Source organism: Pelodiscus sinensis, chromosome 3 (genome assembly GCF_049634645.1).
Source record: "Pelodiscus sinensis isolate JC-2024 chromosome 3, ASM4963464v1, whole genome shotgun sequence".
NCBI lineage: Eukaryota > Metazoa > Chordata > Testudines > Trionychidae > Pelodiscus > Pelodiscus sinensis.
Genome location: NC_134713.1, coordinates 29763380 through 29776755, shown reverse-complemented (window position 1 = coordinate 29776755; position 13376 = coordinate 29763380).

Below are 13376 nucleotides of genomic sequence, written 5' to 3'. Positions count from 1 at the left end.
GTCCAACAATCTGCCCTGCACATGGACCTTGTCACATCCTGCTGGTGTCTTTGTTGCACAGTGATATAATCAATCAAGGATGCTTCTAGGATGCTTCTGCTTAATTGACTGTTGGGAATCTGTGTGGCTGATAACACAGCACATTTTTGCATAAGAAAAAAAATGTTGTGTCCCTTCACAGATCTGGATTTCACAGTAGCTAACATGCTATTGTAGCCTGAAGAAAGAAACCAAAGTGCAGTTTACACCCAAAGAGATTCATCTGGTTTGTGTTTCAGTTCAAATTAAAAATTCAGCACAGGTTGTTCTCTAGCTTCATAGGATTCTTTGAATAAGCCTTGGACCAATTTGGGGTAAATCTGGAATCAGTTCAAACAAACTGAGGCCAATTTATATCTTAGGCTATGTGTAGACTGCAGCCTTCTTTCGGAAAAAGCTTTTCCAGAAGAGATCTTCTTATTCTCTGTTTTGTGTGTTTGTTTATTTCCTTCTGCAGGTTGTGAGGACCATCAACTCGATCCTGCTGCAGAGGATCATCCACCTGGGAGACCTGAAACCATTTGTGGCCAGATTTGCTGCCCCAGGGTTCCCAAACTGCACTGGAGCAATCAATGGGACCCACATACTGATCTGCCCTCCTGAGTATCAAGCAGCCCAGTACATTAATAGGAAGGGCTATTTTTCTATGATGCTGCAGGCCTTGGTCGACCTCCATGGACAATTCACGGACATTTTTGTTGGGTGGTCAGGCAGGGTATGCGATGCCCGCATGTTTTGTAATTTCAGCCTGTGCGGGAAGCTGGAGGTGGGCACATTCTTCCCCCTGCCGTGAATTTGCCATTGGGGATGTGCAGATATCTACTGTGCATTGTGGGGGACGTGGCCTACCCCCTGATGCCATGGTTAATGAAGCCATATACTGGCCATCTGGAACCTAGGAGGGACCAATTTAATGCCCTCCTGAACTGGGCCAGGATTCAAGTCGACTGCACCTTTGGGTGCCTCAAGGCTTGTTTCAGGTGCCTCCAGACCCGCCTTGATGTGGGGAAGCACAACATCCCCACGGTGGTTGTGACATGTTGTGTCCTCCACAACATTGTGGAAAAGAAGGGAGAGGCCTGAGGCCATCCTCCTGAAGTGGGGGGCAAGCGTTCAAGCAGACATGGACAGCTGCTATCTGCCAGGCTCATTAGGCTGGGGTCCACATCTGGGAGGCCCCTGAGGAAGAGGTTCTCTGAAGAACTTTAGTAACTCTGTCTTAATCTTTCAGTAACAACAGCTGGGGAGGAGGTGATGTCAGCCGATGGTCAGGGCAGTGTGTGTGTGTGTGTGTGTGTGTGATACCCGAGTCTTCAACTGCTGGGATACAAGGTCCCGTCGCAGTGGGCGGCCTTAGGGAAGACCGATGGGCACCCCGAGAAGTTTAACAGCCATGTCTTTGACTGCTAGGATCGGGGTCCCTTCTTGGCGGGCAGCCAACAGGCTGACAGACACCCCAGAGTTTACAGGGAGAGCTTATTACATCTCAGACTTTGACTGCTAGGATACAGGATCCCTTCGCAGCGGGCAGCCTCGGGAAGGCTGAGAGATGCCCCTACTGATCTGTCCTCTGGAAGCAACATGATCCAAATGCCCAGCTCTGCCTGTATCTGTCCCTTATGATTGGCTGGGGTTCTTTTAAATTGTGCTTGATTCTGTTACAACAACTGAAGGAGTCAGGTTAAAGCTTAAAAAGTTACAGGTTTATTAAAGAAGCTTATAAATCATATGGTTACAATGGCTATTGCTCTATTTCCTAACTGCTAGCAAATATAGATCTTAAAAATGGTTACAAAGAAAATAAAGATAGAAAATAGAAATAATGGTACCAAGTGACAGCTTAATCTTTAAAGAGCTCTAAGTCTATGTGTACCTTAAGACAAAGGACACATCCAGGAACAATTTTTACCCCCTTCTGTACCTCTCGACTCAAGCCAGGGCCGGTCCCTCAATTCCTAGGAAAGACAAATACGAGGTGGGCATCCCCATGGAACCTCGGGAGGCCAATCACCTAACCTGACCAGCAGATATATGGTAGATTGACACTCAATGTAAGCGTGCTGCTGGACCCATCTTTATACCCATAGGGGCTCGTATCCTCTTTCTTATCTAAGATGCCAAATTGTGTGGGTCAGTCTTTGTGACGTCACTTCTTACAAGGGATTTTCAACTTAATTTACACTTGTAAGAGAGAGAACTAAATTGTGAGTACTGGACATTCTTTACTGGGCAGGAGATTCCTCCCCCCCCGCGGACGAGTGTGTTCGTATCAATATAGGTGCCGGTCAAAGCAGTTCTCACAGCCTCGAGGTCAACAATTGGCGTATATCTTTACAGCCATCCAGGGTCACAACAGCCAGCATATCCAGGCCTTCTGTCAAGGCTTCAAAGACTATGCTCATTTTACTGCTCTGTCTATGCCCTGTATGCTCCAGGCACCTAAGAGGGGCAAGCAAAATGGATGTTGCAAGGGTGGGGGGTTCCTGTCTGGCTACAGGTGATGGGTTCATAACCTGGAGTGAGGGGGGCTCATAACCTGGAAGGGGTCTTAGAGTGGTGTGGGGGGCAGCTGGATGTGCTGCCTTAGGTGCAGTGACCTCGTCAGAGTCGGGATTGGGTCCGGGGAGCCCAGGGTGCTGGGCAGGAGGGGGGCTGAAGTCGGGTCAGGGATGGCAGGGGGAGCAGGGAGAAGGGGCATAGGCATTGCTTGGGGAGAGGGCATGGGCATTGCTTGGGGAAGGAGCAGAGGCATCACCTGGGAGGCAGGGGAAGGGGGAATGGGCATAGGAGGGAGGGCAGGAGGATGGTAGGCAGGACCAGCAAGAGCAGGTGGATGTGCCATCATTTCCCTGACATGCTGCCACATGAGGTCTTCCTGGACTCTGGTGTGCTTTCAGGTACCCTAGGGTTTGGCGACTGGCACAGGTAGCATGGCTCGCCCCTCAGTCCTGACTGGTCCGGCTGGGGAGAATAGAAAGAGGAGAGGCGGTCAGTCATCCATGCAGACAGTGTTCCTGAGGCCGTGCCCTCCTCTGTGAGCAGCGAATAACAGTCCTTGGGCCTGAGGATGGGGGTGTCCTGGGAGCAAGGCCATGTATGGCCTGCACAGCAGGCCCTGCCTCACAGGGGCCCCGAAGTGCCCAGGGGACCATGCTGCCAGCTTCCTCCCACCCCAACCCACAGACAAGCAGACAAGGGAAGTGTCTTGCCACAGTGGGATCCCATGGTCCACGCACATACCTGCTCCTGGCAGCGCTTTCTGCAGTAGCAGATGATGCCTCACACGTACAGGCATGCCTGTGTGCTGTGTGCAGCACTCCTCGGTGTGTCTGGGGTCGTGCCTGCACCCTTGTGGCTAGCCTGCTTCCAGCTGTGGCAGGTGCTGGGAGGCCTCTCCCCCCTGAGCCAGACGTGTGCGACCTCCTCTGAGCCTGGCAGCAGGATCCTACTTCGGCTACCTGAGAAGTCCACATGGAGCACACTAATGCTACATGTGGTTTCATGTGCACGGACTGCAGCACGATGTCCAACCAGAGCAACTCCAGTGATGCTCACACCTCACCCCCTCTGTGCCCGCCTCCCCTATACTGTGCGGGCACGTCTACACTTGCTCCCTACTTCGAACTAGAGATGCAAATGTAGGCTACCGAAATTGCTAATGAAGCGGGGATTTAAATATCCCGCGCTTCATTAGCATGATCTCACCAGCATGTTACTCCGCTCAACAGCTGTTTCAAAAGTGATAGTGCACGCCAGGACGTGTTAGTTTGAACCAAACCCCTCAAAAAATGAAGAGTAATGTTAGTTTGAACCAAGGGCTTTGGTTCGAACGAATGCATCCTGGCGCACACTTTCACTTTCGAAACAGCTGTTGAGTGGAGTAATGCGCTGGTGAGATCATGCTAATGAAGAATGGGATATTTAAATCTCTAAAATCGGTCGCCTACATTTGCATCTCTAGTTTGAATTAGGGAGCAAGTATAGACGTACCCTGTGTGTGACAAACTGAAAGCACTCACCTGAAAATTCCTCCTGGCATTAGACGAGACCGGGGAGATATCGTGGCTAACAGGAACTGGCTCCAGAGATAGGGTGACGGTGTCCTCCTCATCCACGGCTGCCTTCTCCTCCTGCTGTCCCTGGTTATCCTCCTCCTTCGCCATGACAGCCGGCCAGGCAACAATGGGATCTCGAGGCAGGAGTCCACTAGGACGGGTGGGGAAGATGTTTTACCACTCCTCAGGAGTTTGTGCAGCTCCTGATAGTAGGGGCAAGTGTGGGGTCCTGCCCCTGAGTGTGAGCTGCACTCTCTGGCCCTGATGTATCCCTGACGGAGCTCTTTCATCTTACTCCAGACCTGTTCCAACCTCCGGGGTGGGTGTCCGCGCTCCGCCAGGGTCTCAGCCATGCACTCAAAGATATCAGTGTTGCGTCGCTTGGAGCGGAGATCCTGCAATGTCTCCTCCTCACCCAACAGCTCGAGGAGGGACAGGATCTCCGCTCCGGACCAGAAGGGTGCCCTCCTCTTGGTCCTCCTGGCTGGGTCCTGGGATTCCTATGGCTGCTCCCTGCAAGGAGGGGAGCTTGTGACTCCACGATGTGTGAACAGGCCTATGGCAAGGAGAGCTGCACGGTCAAGTGCTTCTCATAGGCCAGCTTCCTTCCACAAGGCTTGTTCAGGGTGCTTGCAACTTTAAGAGGGCCAGGAGACAGGAACTATAGAGTTGTGATTACTTTGGATGGAGTATCCACCAGGGCACCTGTGTTTATTTCCTGGCGGCCTCTTCTTTGGAAAGAAAACTCTCCTTCTCATCCACACACACCTTTTTCTGAAAGAACTCTTTCAGAAAAGGTGTTCTTCCTCATAGAAAGAGGAGTACCGCTGTTGGAAAAAACCCTCTGTTCTTTCGATTTACTTTTGAAAGAACGCGATTGCAATGTGAATGTAACTCAAGTTTTGTTGGAAAAATGGCCGTTTTTCCGACAAAACTCTGTAGTGTAGACATATCCTCTGTTTTGTGTTGAAAATCTGCAAATGTAAGTCAACCTAACCAAGCAAAGAAATTATAAATGTTGTCAATGGATTTGGCAGATATGCGCACGTATTAGGCAAATATAGTTATGTGTAGCTTGTTTGCCTCCAAGTGGTGATGTACCGACACATACTGTATGTGTATCTATGCCCAGTGCAATTGTGCTGGAGATATTTGCCAGCATTACATGCTCCCCACTGCTTGTGTCCCTGCTACTCTTGTGTGCTGAGCCAAGGTTATTAAAGAGTATGACAACCGCCTCTCTCTCAGTTCCTTTTAACTGTCTAGGGCTATGTCTAGACTGCAGGCTTCTTTCGAAAGATGCTCTTTCGAAAGCATCTTTCGAAAGAGCATCTTTCGAAAGATCGCGTCTAGACAGCAAGCGGATCTTTTGATAGAGGAAATCCGCTTTTTCGAAAGAGAGTACCCAGCGAGTCTGGATGCTCTCTTTCGAAGATGGCCTCTTTACATTGAAGAACGCCTTCCTTCGAAAGAGGAACTTTCGAAGGAAGGCGTTCTTCCTCGTGAAACGAGGTTTACCGCCATCGAAAGAAAAGCCGCGTTCTTTCGAAATAATTTCGAAAGAACGCGGCTTGAGTCTGGATGCAGGGGAAGTTCTTTCGAAAAAAGGGTACTTTTTTCGAAAGAACCCCTGAGTGTGGACACGGCCTAGGGTGAGAACAGGCACTCCCCCATCACTCTTCAGCTTTGGGTAGTCAGCCTTTGGAAGGAGAATTTCCTTAATTTATATATAGTGAAAGCTAATTTAATGCTAATATAGTTCAGTTAACTTATATTATTAGTTTCTTATTCAGGGGTTTAACATGGAAAAATCTCCAGGATTTAAACAGCGAGCCACATGTAGAGCTGTCATACACACAGGACCCAAAAGCTGCCTAATTTGTTTGGGAAGGCCACTTTAGGAACAAATGTCCTATTTGTATTTCCTTTTCAATGAGGATGAAGAATTAAGGGATTTTTTCCTTTTGATGCATCTCACAGAGAAGATGATAATTTCCTCTTCAGAATGTAACCCTAGCCACAAGAGGACAGACAGTTCCTCCACAAGAAGCACTCTGGCCACTAAGCTCATATTGGGAGAAACAGCTCATAATGTTTCCCCCTCCGGCTTTGATTCTGCTGTCTCTTGCCTGGAGATTGCTATGTTGCCCTTAATTCACGGAATTCCTAGTTTCATGTACTGATACACTCTGGACACTGAAAGTGTCTTCAATACAGCAAGGCCTATTTGTATACAGGCTTATCTATATTTATCATTAAACAGGCTGGTTTTATGATGGGGGCCTACAGGGATGAGTGTGTGGCCCTATGCTAGTCATCAATGACCTAGAAGGAAACAGAAAATAATGTTTGCAGATGACACACAAATTGTAAACAATGTCATGGCCAGGTCAGGGATTCATAGTGTTTTAGAGGGCTTGATAAATTGGCATAAGCAAACAATATATGTTTTAAATAAATAAAACATCAAAGTTATGGGGAAAACTGAAACATAATATTTCCTTACTATAAACAACTTTTCTGTGTCTATATTTGAATCTATGTACTTTTATTGCTTCAGTTAAGAAAAGAATGTATATAATGAAGCTATAAGCTCCGCCTTTTCAATAATTGGAGCTTTGCTGTTTCACACCAGCTAAGAAACTAAGTCACATTATGTGTCTATCATAGTTTTGTCTACTGCTGGTAAAAGTGTGCTGTCTGTTTCTCAATGGTCTTCCATTTTAAGGTATTCTGTGGCCAGTTGCACATTTTTAAGAACTATGCTATGTGGAGTACTCATGTAATTCTGCGGTCTTATAAGTTAGTTCATTTTATTATTTATGAACCCATGGCTTCATTGAACAGCACCAGCTCAAAGCAATAAGAATTTTTTAAGTGGGAGGTCAGCTATTGAAATTCAAGCAACCTTCCCCAGAATGTCCTGAAATAATAACTTGTACCTAACAGTCTCTGTGGATGAAACTTTGCTCAGCTTTCTCAGTTTGCCTGAATAAGGAGGACTAGGTAAAATATAAATGAGGTCCTCAGGATTTAGATGTAAGTAAAGGGATATGGAACTCCTTTTAGCCTGGAAACATGGCTTGCAAGTTTCCAATTTTAATGAAAACTCACTATATATGTATAGGTTGAACCTCCGAAATCCAGGACTCTCTGGTCCGGCACCTGGGAGTGCGAACTGTCTGGGAGTCCATCCCTGGGACCCTGGCCAGCAGGACCAGTGAGCCCTGTCCCCAGGGAGCCCCAATTGGGTGGGGCAGCAAGCCCCGACCCAAGGACCCCTGGCGGAGCATGGCAAAAGAGGGGCAGTCGGCAAGGCCCGACCCAGGAATCCCCAGCGGAGCATGGCAAAAGAGGGGCAGCCAGCAAAGCCCGACTCAGGGATCCCTGGTGAGCATGGCAAAGAGGGGCAGCCAGCAAAGCCCGACTCAGGGATCCCTGGTGGAGCATGGCAAAAGAGGGGCAGCCAGCAAAGCCCGACTCAGGGATCCCTGGTGGAGCATGGCAAAAGAGGGGCAGCCGGCAAAGCCCGACTCAGGGATCCCTGGTGGAGCATGGCAAAAGAGGGGCAGACGGCAAAGCCCGACTCAGGGATCCCTGGTGGAGTATGGCAAAAGAGGGGCAGCCGGCAAGTCTTGTTCCTGAGGATTCCAGTTGAGTGGGGGAGAAGCGAGGCCACGGCAACTGAGGAGCTTCATTCGTGGGGAGCTCCAGGAGACCAGAGCCCAAGTCCAAACCCTGCAGGCTGTAGCCCAGTGGCAGTGGGACCAGAGCAGAGCCAACTGCAGGGAGGGGGAACATCCAGTGAGGCCCGTGGCAGAGGATTCCCCTGATCCAGCAAATTCCTTCATTCAGGATGGGTCAAGTTCCGAGGGTGCCAGACAAGGGAGGTCCAACCTGTACTAGCATGTAAAACAAAGGCCAGACTGAAAGTTGTAATGTATCATCTATCCTTAAGAGGAACTTCCATACTACTTTCAGTGAAGGAGTTCGGCTTGAAAATTAACGAACCCTTAACTAGTAACGTAAGGGAATGCAGTTCCATGTTCTAGTGTCAGCTACAACAGTATAAATTCTGACTCTGTCTGATTTTTTGACCCAGTATATCTAAATTCATCTATTTGGGAAAAGAAAACCTACTATCTTAATGTGTCAGATGTAAAGTGGTTTACAAGATGGGTCAAATTCTTGGCTAGTATAAATTGATATAACTTCTGTTGATTTGCACTAACTGAGAATCTGGCTCCTCTTATCTTATTTTAATATTTTTCTTCTTTTCTTAAAATGAATACAGAAGTACTCAAGGGGCGGCAAAATGAGCTAGTGTTCCTTTTCTTTGCTTTAACATGTCACAAGCATCTATGCAAATGACTTGTATGCACACACCTGACTGTGTATCCGTGCAGAACACTCAAACCAATTTGCAGCAGAGAAAGAAAGAGGGGAGGCGGCTAGTAAAATTCTGGCTGATCTTGTTTAGTGATTGATAGCTCTGGTTTTATTGGTACAGTGGGAACAGTCAGAGTGGTCTGAGCAGAAAGCAGCTGTTCATTCTGCATTCCTTGAGCAGAATCTTATGCTGCCCTTCAGGCAAGCCAGGTGGTTGCAGATCTTCTGTGGTATCTTTGCTGGAACTCACTAACTCCTGCTTCAGTGTGGGCCAGTCTTGCAGTCCCTCTCCAGGGGCATATGCGATTAGCTCCAACAAACTCTCTAAAACAATGTTTGAAAAATGATGCCTGCCTTAAGTGCTCAGTGCTCAAAGAGAGATGGAAAAAAAAATCACAAAACAACAGCAACCCCAAAATAAACCAAGCTGTGAGGGAAGAAGTGTTCAGGAAAGCTTGGCTGTAATTGTGCAGGTGCAGTGGTTGGGTGGATGCCAGGTCATGCTGGAGCCATAGGTTTTGCATTAACATTTATCAGACTTGAGAAAGTTTCTCAGGAAAGAAAAACAGCCCACAATGATTTTAATATCTGTCAGTTGGCAATGAATTTCAGAATGGAGAGAAAAAAACTTCAGGCATGATACAGTCACTGGAACCCTAACGGTATAAAGGAAACACCCTTTCAATAGTGGTTCCTTTTGTTATTTTTGCCTACATCTGACAGATTAGTGACACGAGGTACGCTCACTGAACAGGCGATATAGTTTGTTGCTCGAACTGAGCAAAATCTTGGAACCCTGTCAAGGTGTCCAAGGGTCTTGATCTATTTGTCATTAAGTCAATGGAAAGACTCACATTGGCCTGAAAGGGAGTACAGTTAGGTCCTAAATGACAATGGAATTAAGATTGAATATTGAAAAAACGATTAAAAATAAAAAAATGATTTAGAGAATAGGCAAAAAGGTGAATAAAAGTAATATAAAACATCCTTATAATATACTTTGTACTGGGTGCTGCATCCATTTACCAAACTAACATATTAAGGACCAGATGAGATTCTGATTTACATTGGTACAACTAGAATAATTTTGTGGATTTCACTTGAGTTATCTGGGTTTTATACCTTTATAAAGAGCATTAGATTTAGGTTTTTATATGTGTGACCTTATGCAAACTTATGGACCAATTTCTTAAATATTCTGTTGTGTTTCAAGTTAAATGAAATTTCTCTTTGTGAACATTTGTGCAATTAAAGAGAACACAAACAAGAAAGGGTACATCTACACTAGCCCCCTAGATTGATCTAGGGAGGCTAATGAGGGCTACTGGAATTGTAAATCAAGCCCGGGATTTAAATATCCCACGCTTGATTTGCATGTTCCCGGCTAGTCGCCATGTTAGAAATTGACTAGTCCGAAGTAACTGCCCGCGTCTACATGCAGCAGTGAAACAGGCTTCCAATTTAAAGCCCTAAATTGAATTAGGTGGTATTCCTCCTGAAATGAGATTCTTGGTTATCCTGGTTTTAGGCTTCCTGACAAGTTATAACAAAATCCCCATCTTGCTGCAGTTGGGACCAAGTGAAAGGAGGGGATGGAAGAAACCCTCCCTCTAGTGAAAATCCTAATGGGTCCCAGAAAAAGAGCCAATATTGTGTCCAAGTTGTGGTTGAATAACTAAGGTTACTTTTAAAAAACTTAAAAAGCAGCAAATGGCCCTGCAGCACCTTTTTCGACTCATAAAGCTTTCCAAACAAATCCCCACAATAGCTGGTCTCTCCTATCTGGAGTTTCTCCTTCCCCTAATGCTTCTGTTTTCTTTCCAGGACACCTTTAGTAGCTGTCTATCATGAGAATCTTTTTCACTGTTTATTTTGGGCATCCTTTCAGTGGCACAATTTCAGCCCTCGGGAGAAAGAAGCTGGGAAGGACAGATCTGACAAGGAGGTAGTTTATTTTTGTGGAATTCTTGACAGACAATTTTTTTCAGTTTGCGTTACCCCAGAAAGGATGGGAATATCAGACCGACTGGAAGATTAAACAACTTTACCTTAAAAGGTACAAAGCCACATCATAATGAGCCCAGGTGAAAGATGTGTTGTTAGAATTGTTTAGAAATTATGAGACAAAACAAAATTTTGGACCAAAACCAAATTTCAAAGTTACTGAAATTCCTGCAAATAAAAATGCCAGCTTTCAGATAGTTCTACCTGGGAGCAAACTGTACACCTGGAAGGAGAAGGGCAACAAGTCTTCTCTTCATGAAAACCAGTTAACTCTAAGACTTTAAGACTTTATTCCCCTATGAAATCATTCCCCTATGAATTTGTGCTTGAAATTGTATACATTTGCAGAACCATCATTTCTTCAGCCTTTAGAGGAAAAATGCACCATTTATCCCTGCTGGGTCAAATGATTAGGTTTTTTTTATTAGATATCAGAAAATGGGAGCCCATTTTCATGTGTTGTTGTGATTTACTACTGTGTATTTACAAAATTAGCAATTTGAAATAAAAAGCAATTCAGAAAGCGGGACATCTTTGATTTCCACATTTGTAACTGAAGATCATAAATGATTTAAGAGTCAGACTGACAGATGATGGGATTTGCTACTAATTATTTCTTTGTATTACCAGAGTACCTAGGAACGCTGGTCATGGAGCTGAACCTCCTTGTGCTACATGCTGCACAAAGTGAACTAAAAGGTGGTTCCTGCCCATGAAGCTTATAATCTAGGAATCAGACAAGAGACAACAGATGGATGCAGAATAGAGGAGCACAAATAAACAGGAAGACAATATTTATGAGCATGAAAAGCTGTGGTATTTGCAGAATTCCCTCAAGCTCCTCCTTTCATGTGTGGGTGTTGCAAATCAAGGTTTGTTTAATTGTGTAGAACAGTGCTGTTCAGCCTGTAACAGTAGGTAGTCACTTCATCAAATGGATTCGCGGAGGGAAACAAAATAATGTCATTTTGAAAATGACTTTGCAGTATTTGTGCATTGTTGCATCACTACAATTTAGCATAATTATTTATTGATGCAACTTCATCTTCTGGTTCCTAGAATGGAACAATCTCTTCTGTCCTCTCACTCCCGGTTAATGCTGAACATTTTTTTCAGAGTCTTTGTTCACCTTGTATGTTGTCTGTGGTCATAGATGGATGGAAAAAGGTCTTCTGTCTACTCCCTCTCCTAATTGCGTGGAGTGGAGAGAAAGGAACCACTTTTATCAGTGGCAGTAACTCCACATGACCTATTTATTCCTCCAGGAGTTGTGAAACCAGGGGTGATACCCACATCATAATTCTGTTTTGCCCACATTGCCCGAGTGAGCATGTAAAGTGCTAATTAGATGCCTACCCTGTGAGAGAAGGCTGATGAGTCATGAAGAGTGGCATGAAATTATAGAGCAGAAGATTATATCCCACTGGTGTAAACACAAAACCAAAGGTGTCATTACTTTCATCTCGCAGATGTGGAAACTGAATCATATGAAGGAAAAGTGACTTGCCAAGGTCACACAAGCAAATGGTACTGTTGTGACTTCTGGTCCCCAGCTTTATCCAGTGAACCATATTGTCTCTTTAAGGCTGAATATCACTTGTGGCTGTGACAGCAGTTCCCTCCAAAGTGAGCAGAATGCTGCAAAAGTGGCTGTAGTCCACACCATGTGACGATAGACTAAAGAGAAATACCATATTGTTCTGCAGCTGAGTACCTGCCTTGTCTGGGTGTTTGCCAAGGAAAGGAGGTGTAAATCCCAAGATGTATTCAGAGGACAAAAAAAGAGAAGGGATAATAGAGACAGACCAAAGGTATTGAACTAATTTACTGGTGGATTGAATGGAAATACATAACCAAAGTAAGGACTCAAACTGAGTTCTGCAATGTACTTGATCAGTCCTGTATTTCTTTTTCTGTAAATGGAAAGTCTTTTCAGTGACTAATCTTGAAATTCACTACAACTTTTCCTTAGGCCTCAGGGCAGTAAGTATCCTGTAATTCCCTTAAACCAAAATAGATTAAAATGACATTGCATATTACCACCACAGACCCATTCCCCTCTGTTGTCATCTGTTTTAAGTGTACTGAACTACCCAGTCTTTCAGTGAAGATTTTATGTGTGTGATATCTTAGCCCACACAATCCACCTGCTTCAATCTCTGTTTCATTTTAAACAATCATAGTGGGTTTCTTTAAATAGCAGCACAGACACTGGTTTATTTACTGAAGCATAAAGCAACTGTATAGTTATGAGTTGACTTCCCTGTTCAGGTAAATTTACTGCCAGCTGTCCAAGTGATGTCAAATGGGCCTTTCGTCTACCAGATGAAGTACTGGAATGTCTACACCTAGGAAGATAAGAAGAGTACAATGACTGAAACAAAAAACTGGACTATGTAGCACTTTAAAGACTAAGAAGATGGTTTATTAGGTGATGAGCTTTCGTGGGCCAGACCCACTTCCTCAGATCAAATTGTGGAAGAAAATTGGCATGACCATATATACCAAAGGATATGTCATGCCAATTTTCTTCCACAATTTGATCTGAGGAAGTGGGTCTGGCCCATGAAAGCTCATCACCTAATAAACCATCTTGTTAGTCTTTAAAGTGCTATATAGTCCTGTTTTTTGTTTCAGCTAGACCAGACTAACACGGCTACATTTCTATTAGCAGAATGACTGGTTTTCTTTCTGAAACAAAATACAGGACTATGTAGCACTTTAAAGACTAACAAGATGGTTTATTAGGTGATGAGCTTTCGTGGGCCAGACCCACTTCCTCAGATCAAATTGTGGAAGAAAATAGTCACAACCATATATACCAAAGGATACAATTAAAAAAAAGTGAACACATATGAAAAGGACAAATCACATTTCAGAACAGAAGGG